An 11,488-nucleotide genomic window follows, 5' to 3' on the forward strand; every position below is an offset into this window, starting at 1 on the left:
TGATAATGAGGTTCCGGCCCCAGCAGTTCCGGTGGGCCCAGCTCAGGTCCTAGAGGGGTTTATTTCCAGTCCAGTCCTTCAGGATGCTCTGGTCCGACTAGTGGGACTTATGGAGAGTGTACCTGGGAAGGCTTGCTTCCTGTAGCACCAGCCGTCTCTCAGGCTAGAGGAGGAGCCCAGACTCCTGCTACTCGCACTTCGGAGTAGGTAGCTCCCCAGATTCAAACTCTGGCGGTTCAGCCAGTTGGAGCAGTTCAGCCGGGTGTGGTGTCTCAGACCAGTGATGGAGCAGCAATGTCTGTCAATGCTTTATGGAGGCTGGATAGGTTCACCAAGCTCTTCACTACTACTTTCAGCGGTGCATCTACTGAGGATCCCCAGGATTATCTAGACAACTGTTATGAGGTTCTTAGGAACATGGGGATAGTTGAGACCAATGGGGTCGATTTTGCCACTTTTCATTGCTTGGCTAGACCAGCCGAATCGCCAGCCTTGACTTGGGAGTAGTTTGCACAGCTATTTCTGGAGAAGTTTCTCCCCATTACTCAGAGAGAGGCCTATCGGAGGCAGTTTGAGCGCCTCCAGTAGGGTTCCATGACGGTTATCTAGTATGAGACTAGATTCATCAACTTGGCTCGCCATGTTCTTGTCATACTTCCTACCGAGAGAGAGAGGGTGAGGAAGTTTATTGACGGTCTTATCCAGCCGATTCGCCTTCAGATGGCTAGAGAGGCTAGGAGTGAGATTACCTTCCATGAGGCGGCCAATGTGGCCAAGAGAGTGGAGATGGTTCTGTCGTAGGGAGGTGGTCATGGGTCGGATAAAAGGCCCCGTCATTTAGGTAGATTCAGTGGTGCCTCGTCTGGAGGCAGAGATTCATATGGTAGAGGCCATCCTCCTAGGCCCTTTCAGTCAGAACTTCAAGTTTCTCATGATACTTCAGGTAGTCGTGGTCCTCAGATGCAGTATTCTGATCCGTAGTCCTACAGTGCACCACTAGCTCCTATCAGTGCACCACCGCTACAGAGTTTTCAGGGTAGACAGTCAGTCTCAGTTTCTTCAGCCACAGCACTCAGGTAGATGTTTTGAGTGTGGTAAGTATGGTCATATCAGGAGGGCTTGTTAGAGGTTGGTGGGTACTCAGTCGCAGCAACAGGGTTCCCGTGCTATGGTCCAGGCACCATGTATTCCACAGACCATCCAGCCAGCTAGAGGTGCTAGAGGTGGAGGTAGAGGATTTTAGAGGTGGAGCTCAGACCGCTAGAGGTGGAGGCCAGCCAGCTGCAGGTCGTCCTAGAGATGTAGTCTAGGGTTGTGGGGCCCAGCCCTGATGTTATCCCCTTCCAGCCAGGCCCGAGGTTGAGGCTTCAAATGCAGTTATTACAGGTATGGTTCTAGTTTGTGATAGAGATGTTTCAGTATTATTTGATCCAGGGTCTACGTACTCGTATGTGTCCTCTTATTTTGCACCGTATCTGATCATGCCTAGTGATTCATTGAGTGTTCCTATTTATGTGTCTACACCAGTGGGTGAATCTATTATGGTAAATCGAGTCCATCATTCTTGTATTATGGTGATTGGAGGTCTTGAGACTCGTGTAGATTTATTGCTTCTAGACATGGTTAATTTTGATGTTATATTAGGGATGGACTAATTATCACCTTACCATACTATCTTGGATTGTCATGCCAAGACTATGACCTTAGCTTTGTCGGGTATGCCTCGTTTAGAGTGGAGAGGGACTCCTGGTCATTCCACCCATAGTGTTATCACTTATGTGAAGGCTCGACGTATGGTCGAGAAGGGGTGTTTGGCCTATTTAGCATATGTTCGTGATTCTAGTGCTGAGGTTCCTTCTATTGATTCTGTGGCCGTTGTTCGTGAGTTTCCTGAGGTATTCCCTTCAGACCTGTCGGGTATGCCGCCCGACAGGGATATTGACTTTTGCATTGATTTGGCTCCGGGCACTCAGCCCATTTCTATCCCACCGTATCGTATGGCTCCACCAGAGTTGAAAGAGTTGAAGGAGCAGTTGCAAAACTTGCTTGAGAAGGTTTTTATTAGACCTAGTGTTTCGCCTTGGGGTGAGCCGGTGTTGTTTGTTAAGAAGAAGGATGGGTCGATGAGAATGTGTATTGATTACCGATAGTTGAACAAGGTTACAATCAAGAACAAGTATCCATTGCTGAGGATTGATGATTTGTTTGATCAGCTTCAGGGTGCCAAGGTATTTTCAAAGATTGACTTGAGATATGGTTACCATCAGTCGAGGATTAGGGCATCCGATGTCCCTAAGACAGCTTTCCGCACTCGATACGGGCATTATGAGTTCTTGGTTATGTCATTCGGGTTGACAAATGCCCCAACATCTTTTATGGATTTGATGAACCGAGTGTTCAAGCCTTATTTGGATTCATTCGTGATAGTCTTCATTGATGATATTTTGAGATATTCCCGCAGCCGGGAGGAGCACGAGAAGCATCTTAGAGTGGTTCTTCAGACCTTGAGAGATAGTCAGTTATATGCTAAGTTCTCAAAGTGTGAGTTCTAGTTGAGTTCAACTGCATTCCTGGATCATGTTGTATCAGCGGAGGGTATTCAGGTTAATCCGAAGAAAATTGAGGTAGTCAAGAATTGGCCTAGACCAACATCAGCTACAGAGATTCAAAATTTCTTGGGATTGGTAGGCTACTATCATCAGTTCGTGGAGGGGTTTTCATCTATCGCAGCCCCGATGACCAGGTTGACCTAGAAAGGTGCCCCGTTCATATGGTCGGATGAGTGTGAGGCGAGCTTTCAAAAGCTCAAGACAGCTCTGACTACGGCACCGGTGTTGGTTTTGCCTACAGGTTCAGGGCCTTATACAGTATATTGCGATGCATCTTGTATTGGGCTTGGTATAGTGTTGATGCAGGGTGGCAAGGTCATTGCCTATGTTTCGCGGCAGTTGAAGATTCATGAGAAGAATTATCCGGTTCATGATTTAGAGTTGGAAGTCATTGTTCACGCTTTGAAGAATTGGAGGCATTATCTGTATGGCGTGGCATGTGAGGTGTTTACGGATCACAAAAGTCTTCAGTATTTGTTCAAACAAAAGGAGTTGAATTTGAGGCAGAGGAGGTGGTTGGAGTTGTTAAAAGATTATGATATCACTATCTTATATCATCCGGAAAAGGCCAATGTGGTGGCCGATGCTTTGAGTAGGAAGTCAGCCAGTATGGGCAGTCTCGCTTATATTCCAGTCAGTGAGAGACCGCTTGCTTTGGATGTTCAGGCTTTGGCCAATCAGTTCGTGTTGGATATTTCTGAGCCCAGTCGTGTGTTAGCTTGCACGGTCGCTCGTTTTTCTTTATTGGAGCATATCCGTGATCGGCAGTATGATGATCCCCATTTGTGTATCCTTAGAGACACGGTGCAGCACGGAGGTGCCAAGCAGGTTACCTTAGGTGATGATGGAGTTTGCAGATTGCAAGGTCGAGTTTGTGTGCCTAATGTGGATGGGCTCCGAGAGTTGATTTTAGAGGAGACACATAGTTCCAGGTACTCTATTCATCCGGGCACCGCTAAGATGTATCAGGATTTGCGGCAACATTATTGGTGGCAGAGAATGAAGAAGGATATCGTTATATATGTGGCTCGGTGTTTGAATTGCAGCAGGTTAAGTATGAGCATCAGAGGCCTGGTGATCTATTTCATAGGATTGATCTTCCTGAGTGGAAATGGGAGCGGATCACTATGGACTTCCTTGTTGGACTCCCACGGACTCAAAAGAAGTTCGATGTAGTGTGGGTTATTGTTGATAGGTTGACCAAGTCAGCGCATTTCATTCCTGTGGCAGTCTCCTATTCTTCCGAGAGGTTAGCTGAGATCTATATCCGGGAGATTGTTCGTCTTCATTGTGTGCCTGAGTCTATCATTTCGGATCGAGGTACGCAGTTTACCTCACGTTTCTGGAGAGTAGTTCAGTGAGAGTTGGGCACGCGGGTTGAGTTGAGCACAATATTTCATCCTCAGACGGACGGGCAGTCCGAGCGAACTATTCAGATTTTGGAGGATATGCTCCGAGTTTGTGTCATTGACTTTGGAGGCTCGTGGGATTAGTTTTTTCCCTTAGCAGAGTTTGCCTACAACAACAGCTACCAGTCTAGTATTCAGCTGGCTCTGTATGAGGCTTTATATGGTAGGCAGTATCGGTCTCCGGTTGGATAGTTTGAGCCAGGAAAGGCTCGGTTGTTGGGTACGGATCTGGTTCAGGATGCCTTGGACAAGGTCAGGATCATTCAGGACAGGCTCCGTACAGCTCAGTTCAGGCAAAAAAGTTATGCCAACCGCAAGGTTTGAGATTTGACATTCATGGTCGGTGAGCGGGTATTGCTTCGAGTGTCGCTTATGAAGGGCGTGATGAGATTTGGGAAGAATGACAAGCTTAGCCCTAGATTCATTGGCCCGTTTGAGATTCTTGATCGAGTGGTAGAGATGGCTTATAGACTTGCATTACCGTCGAGTTTATCAGCCGTACATCTAGTGTGTCATGTGTCCATGCTTCAGAAGTATCACGGCGATCCATCCCACGTGTTAGATTTCAGCACTGTCCAGTTGGACAAGGACTTGTCTTATAAGGAGGAGTCGGTAGTTATTCTAGACCGGCAGGTTTGTCAATTGAGATCGAAGAGTTTTCCTTCTGTTCGTGTTTAGTGGAGAGGTCAGCCCGCTGAGGCGTTGACTTGGGAGTCCGAGTCCAATATGCGGAGCCGTTATCCCTATCTTTTTCCCGACTCAGGTACTTTCTTCTTATGTCCGTTCAAAGACGAATGGTTGTTTTAGAGGTGGAGAATGTTTGCAAGTGTATTCAGTGTTCCGAGGCCTAAAACCCTCTTTTTTCACCAACTTGATTTGCGTGTGTGGTTCGGACCTATATCCGGAAAGCCTTCTATGTGAAAATAAGAGAAATAAAAATTTTAGAGTTAAACATTTGATTATGGTTGACTTTGGTCAACATTTTGAGCAAACAGACCCATATCTGTGTTCTGACGATCTCGGGAGGTCTGCTGTAAAATATGGGACTTGGGCGAATGCCCGAATATGAATTCCGAGGTCCCAAGCCTTAAAAATCAATTCTTGAAAGAAATTGTTTTACTGAATTATCTAAGAAATAAAGAAAAGAATTAATATTTGAAAACCATTGTTATCGAGCCCGTATTTTGGTTCTGGAGCCTGGTACAAACTTGTTATAGTATTTTAAAGATAAATGTGAAATTTGGTGAAAAACAGAGTTTATTTGACGTGAATTGGACTTCCGATTGAAGAGTTATGAACTTTGAGAGTTCTTGATGAAAATATTGAGTTTTGAGGTTTAATTCATGATTTTTCATGTTAGTCTGATGATGTGATCATAAGAATAAGTCCGTGGGATATTTTTGAGGTTGTGTGTATACTTGGTTTGGAGTTCCGAGGACTCGGGTAAGTTTCGGGTAGATTTTGTGATGTCTAAGACTTAAAACCAGATATTGCAGGTTCAGAGAAGTTGCAGGTCTCTGAACCCGCCAATGCGGTGTGCGGTGGAGGGCTGTGCGGCCGCAGTCGACTTTGTGCGGTCCGCACAGGGGCACTGGACTGCAGTATCCTCAGGAAGGACTGTGCGGACGCAGTCCATTTTGTGCGGTCCGCACAGGGGGTCTAAGAGGGGTATAAATTGACGGGATTTTCAGTTATTTTCATTTTTCAAAACCCCATAAGCATAAGAGACGATTTTTCAAATAACCTTTCTTCTCCAAAACATTGGTAAGTGATTTCTAACTCGTTTTTTTCAATCATTAACATCTTTTCACATGATTTCAACTCAAAATTAATGATTTTCATGGAGGAAATTGGGTGTTTTGGGTAAAACCTATGTTTTTCAAAAATTGGGGATTTGCACCTCGATTTGAGGTCCGATTTCAAAACAAATCATATATTTGGGTTCGTGGGGGAATGGATAATCGGGTTTTGGTTCGAACCTCAGGTTTCGACCATGTGGGACCGGGGGCAATTTTTGACTTTTGGGTAAAACTTTGGAAAACTCATTTTCATGCATTGGGGTCGATTCATTTAGCGTTTATTGATGTAATTAAGTAATTTGTGACTAGATACGAGCGAATTGACGGTGGAATCAAGGGGTAAAGCTATAATTGAATCGTGAATTGTGTTCGTGGTGTCGAGGTAACTGTTCGGTCTAACCTTAGCTTGAGGGATTATGAGTTGTGTCCTATTTGCTAATTGATTCTTGTTGAGTACGACGTATAGGCATGGTGACGAGTATCTATAAATTGGTGTCGAGCATGATTGTGAGTCTTAAATTAATATTTGTTGTGTTCTTAAATGATACTACAGATGCTTTAATTGGTGATTCTCGATATTGAGCAAGGACTTAGTTTATTTTCATGGAATTTACTTATGATTGAGTAATGGTGATAATTGAGACGAGTAAGAGTTGAGTTAAGATTGGTTATAGCTGATTCTCCCTTACCGGGACATATATACTTGTACTGTTGAATTCCTTTGCCGGGATAGTGTAGTTTATTGTGGATCCCTTGCCAGGACCGTTATTATGATTATTGTTGACTGTATATTTGAATTGGGTTGCACGCCGCAATAGTTATATATTTGGATCGGGTTGCACGCCGCAACAGTTATATATTTGGATGGGTTGCACGCCGCAACAGTTATATATTTGGATCGGTTGCACGCCGCAATAGTTATATATTCGGATCGAGTTGCACGCCGCAAACAGTTATACATATATGGATCGGGTTGCATGCCGCAACATTGTTAAATGATAAGGGATCGGGTCGCGCGCCGCAACAATATTATTATTGTATTGTTGTAGATATTGAATTGCCCTTCCTATTTCTATTAAGTTTCTGTTGGATTTGACATGTTTCCCCGAAGCATGTACCCCCTCCCATTTAAACTGCTTATTCCTGTTTATTTTCTGCCATACATTATATAATTGCACAGGTTTAACTGGAGTCTGGTCCTAGCCTCGTCACTACCTCGCCGGGGTTAGGCCAGATGGGGTCGGTTGTGTTGATGCTACACTCTGCACTTTGTGCAGATACCGAAGCAGCATTGGGATAGTAGCTTGGGAGCCAGCCTTCAGTCCATAGAGATTCCGAGGTAGTCCTGCAGGCGTCCGCAGGCCCGGCGTCTCTTCTATCTATTATTATGTTCTGTTATCACTTGTATCTGAGGCAGACTGTGTTTCTTTCTTTCAGACATTTGTATGTAGTATTCATAGACAGTCCGTGAATGTTGTGACACCGATTTTCTGGGTAGAGACATATGTTGGCTTTTCGTATCGATTTTGGTATTATATTCATCTAAGTCTTCCGTTTAATTTCATCCTCCTCTATTATTTAAATGTTTATCACATGTTAATGCAAGTTGTTAAAAGGCTTAAAATTAAGTAGTTAAAGATTTCTAAATTTTCTTGGTTTGCCTAGCTTCTACGAGTAGGCGCCATCACGACTCCCGAGGGTGGGAAATCCGGGTCATGATAGGAAACAACACAACAAAATGAAAAATGCATGACCCACACAAAGTAGGCACACCACAACACAAATGTTATCAATAACAATGGCCCCAGACCATCACAAGTCATCACAAATCATCCCCGACATAGCCCCGCTTGTCTCGCCGCGTGCGCTAATAAAGTAAATACCCACCTTATCTCGCCACATGCGCAAACCCAAATATATATATAGCCCGCCTTGTCACGTCGCATGTGCAAATACCAACAATAACAATAGCACGGATGTCGCGATCCGGAATTTCCACCTTCAAGACCGTGATGGCACCTAACATTTCACTCGCCTGGAAGCCCACGTTAGAGTAATTCTTAAGCCAATTTTTTAACAATTCAAATAATTATAACCAATTAAACTGAAGTGAAACTAAAAATGAAGTACAAAATGACATAATAACCAAAATATCTAAGTACAACCCCGGATCTGGAGTCACAAGTGCACGAACTACTAAAAGTTTTACAAATAAAGCTTGAAATAAATAAACTGTTTTGGATGAAATGAACAGTAAATGAGGAAAGAGGGAAGGGATTTCAAGGTCTACAAACGCCAGCAGATCTACCTCGAGTCTCCAAATATGATAATCTGAGCCGATGCACCTCACATACAGCTAGTACCAGTACCAAAATATACACAAGAAGTGCAGAGCATAGTATGAGTACAACTGACCCAATGTATTCCGTAAGTGTCGAGCCTAACCTCGACGAGATAGTGTCCTATGACAGGACACTCACATAATTTAACCTGTACAATCGTAGATATATGTGTAACATAATAACAAATAAAGATTTAATATGTACGATTGAGAGGGGACATGAGAAAGGGGAAAATGATACGATAGCTACAACATAAAATAGTCACATAAATCATCAACCAATGAAAACGGATAAACATAATGAATAAAGATGGCACGACATCACCCATCGTGCTTTTACTCTCAACCTCACCATGAAACAATAATAATGGCACGACATCACCCTTCGTGCTTTTACTCTTAACCTCTCCATGAAACGATAAATATGGCACGACATCATCCTTCATGCTTTTATTCTCTTCCTCACTATGTATTAATCAATAAATGAAGCAATAAGCGTCACGACATCACCCTTCGTGCTTTTACACTCTCCCTTACCATGTAGTAATGAACATAATAACTTGGGGAGATAGATAATGCACGAATAAACCTGGCGTCAATAATGGTTCCCAGAGGCCAAACCTCAACTTCCAAAAATACTCAACCATCACAATTAATTCATAAATACAGAAAGAACGATCAAGTAAGTATTAAACTAATCTAACCATGGATGTCATAATTAAAGAAGGCAATAAATTACAAGGAAACAAGTCCCACCCGCATGCTTTAACCCAACAGCAATGCATAAGTACTCGTCACCTCACATATACGTCGTACCCATATATTCAACCATGTAGCAAATAGGCACGTAAGAATCCCTTAAGTCAAGGTTAACCACGACGATTACCTCGCTCCGTAATCGACTCAAAGTCCAACCACGGCCTTGCCTTTCGAACAAGCCTCCAAACCAACCAAATCTAGCAAATTATTACTTAAACGATTCAAAATAAGCCTTAGGAACTACCCATAAATGAAAGAGGTTCAATTTAGATCATTATTGAAAAAGTCAACAAAAGTCAATCCCGGACCCGTTTGGTCAAAACCTGAAATTCGGACCAAAACCCGATTACCCATTCACCCCGAGCCTGGTTATGTAATTTGTTTCGAAATCAGACCTCAATTCGAGGTCTAAATTCTAATTTTACAAAAAATCCTAATTCTACCTAAATTTCCAATTCTCACCATGAAAATCCTAGGTTTAATGATGGAAACTTATGAAATGTAATGGGTAAATGAATGAAAGTAGATTAAGGTCACTTACTAATGAATTGAGGAAGAAAAACTCTTGGAAAAATTGCCTCTAAGGTGTTTAAGATTGAGAATTTAAAAGAATGAGCTAAAATCCCGTCTAACTCAGTTTTTACCCAGCTGCAGATGTCGCAATTGCGATATTTTGTTCGTAATTGCGAACATCGTAATTGCGAGAAAGAGGTCGCAAATGCGAACTCCTCTCAAAAACCCAGTCATCACAAATGCGAACCCTAAGACCTCGCAAATGTGGACCACCTCTTCTCAAATGCGAAGATTTCCAAGAAACATCCTAAGTCACAAATGCGACTATGACTTTGCAAAAGCGGAAATAGCAAGTTCATAAATGCGAACTTTTACCTCGCAAATACGAGACTCCCCTAGTCAGCCCATGCTCGCAAATGCAAAGTCTTGTTCGCAAAAGCGAGGCTCGCAAATGCGAGCCAGATCTTGCAAATGCGAGACCTGCAACAGAATACCAGTAACCAATGAGGCATCAACTACTCTACCAAGTCTGAAATCACTCCGTGGCCTATCCGAAACTCACTCGAGCCCTCGAGGCTCCAACCAAATATGCGCACAATTTCAAAAATATCATACTAACTCGCTCACACGATCAAAATACCAAAATATCACCTAGAACAACGAATCAAACGCTAAAATGAATGAATTTTTTTCAAAAAAACTTAACAACTTTCATTTTAATAACCGGGCGTCCAAATCAAGTCAAATCAATTTTGTTTTGCATCAAATTTTGCAGATAAGTCATAAATACTAAAACAGACCTATACTAAGGTTTGGAACCAAAATTCGAATCCCGTAGCAACAAAGTCAAACTAGGTCAAATTTATGAATTATTTGAGCCTTTAAACCTATAATTTTCAACAAATTGCGATAAATCAATCTATGGACTTCCGAATTTTATTCCATGCATACACCCAAGTTCAAAATCTTGGTACGAACCTATCAGAGTCATAAAAACACCGCTACAGGATTGTTTTTACAAAAGTTAAAGCTCAGTCAATATTTTCAACTTAATCTTCTAAAGTGAGAATCACTCATCCGAATTCATCCCAAAATATCCGAAAGTCATATTCGATCATACACACAAGTCATAATACACAATATGAAGCTACCCAAGACCTCAAACCACTAAACAGAATGCAAATACTCAAAACGACCGGTTCGATCGTTACAGTTGTATATTGAAGTGGTGTCAACAAATAATATCTCTAAATAGATGAGTGTTGTATAATGAATATTGGTCTATATTTATCACCATGTGTTGATATTAAATGATATTTTGAATAATTATAAACGGAGTTCCCATGTTCTTTTATTTTTTTTTTCTTAAACCAAAATATTAAGTTTGAAATATTTGATTGGAGGTTGTGGCTAAAGTTTGAGTCAATTTGGTAAAAATTCTAAAGTAAATTTTTAAATTCAGGTTGAAATTGAGTTGATCTAGCGAAGAAGACTAATTTGTGCTATGTACCAAAATAACATACTACATACCATTTGGTATATAATATTTAATTCAATAGTGTCTAATTTATTGCAACAATATATGGTATAATATAATAATATAGTTAAATTTGTATTTTTTTAATTTTTCTAACAAAAAATACAATGAGTCCTTTTTAAATTTTCTAACAGAGTTCTCGGTATCATATACCCCGTCAGTATATGATATATAACATGCGAGTATCATAGTATACTTCAATTATATATTTCAACTGCTACTAATATATTATTTTTGAATATTATAGTTAAAGTTAGTTATTTTTTAATAATTATTATAAAAAATACAAATAAATAAAAAACCAAAAATAAAGGAGCCAAAAATGTGTGCAAAATTAGGTCATAAAAAATTAAAATAAAAAATAATTTAAAATAATAATAAATAAAATTAATAAAGAAAATCAAAAAAGAGAAGAGAAAATAGTTTAATATATAGGCTGTTCTAATAATTGAATTAAACAAAAAAACAAGAAAAAAACAAAATATATATTATACCAGTTATATAAAAAAAAGATGAATAAA

Source organism: Nicotiana tabacum, chromosome 22 (assembly GCF_000715075.1).
Source record: "Nicotiana tabacum cultivar K326 chromosome 22, ASM71507v2, whole genome shotgun sequence".
In the NCBI taxonomy this organism is placed as follows: domain Eukaryota; kingdom Viridiplantae; phylum Streptophyta; class Magnoliopsida; order Solanales; family Solanaceae; genus Nicotiana; species Nicotiana tabacum.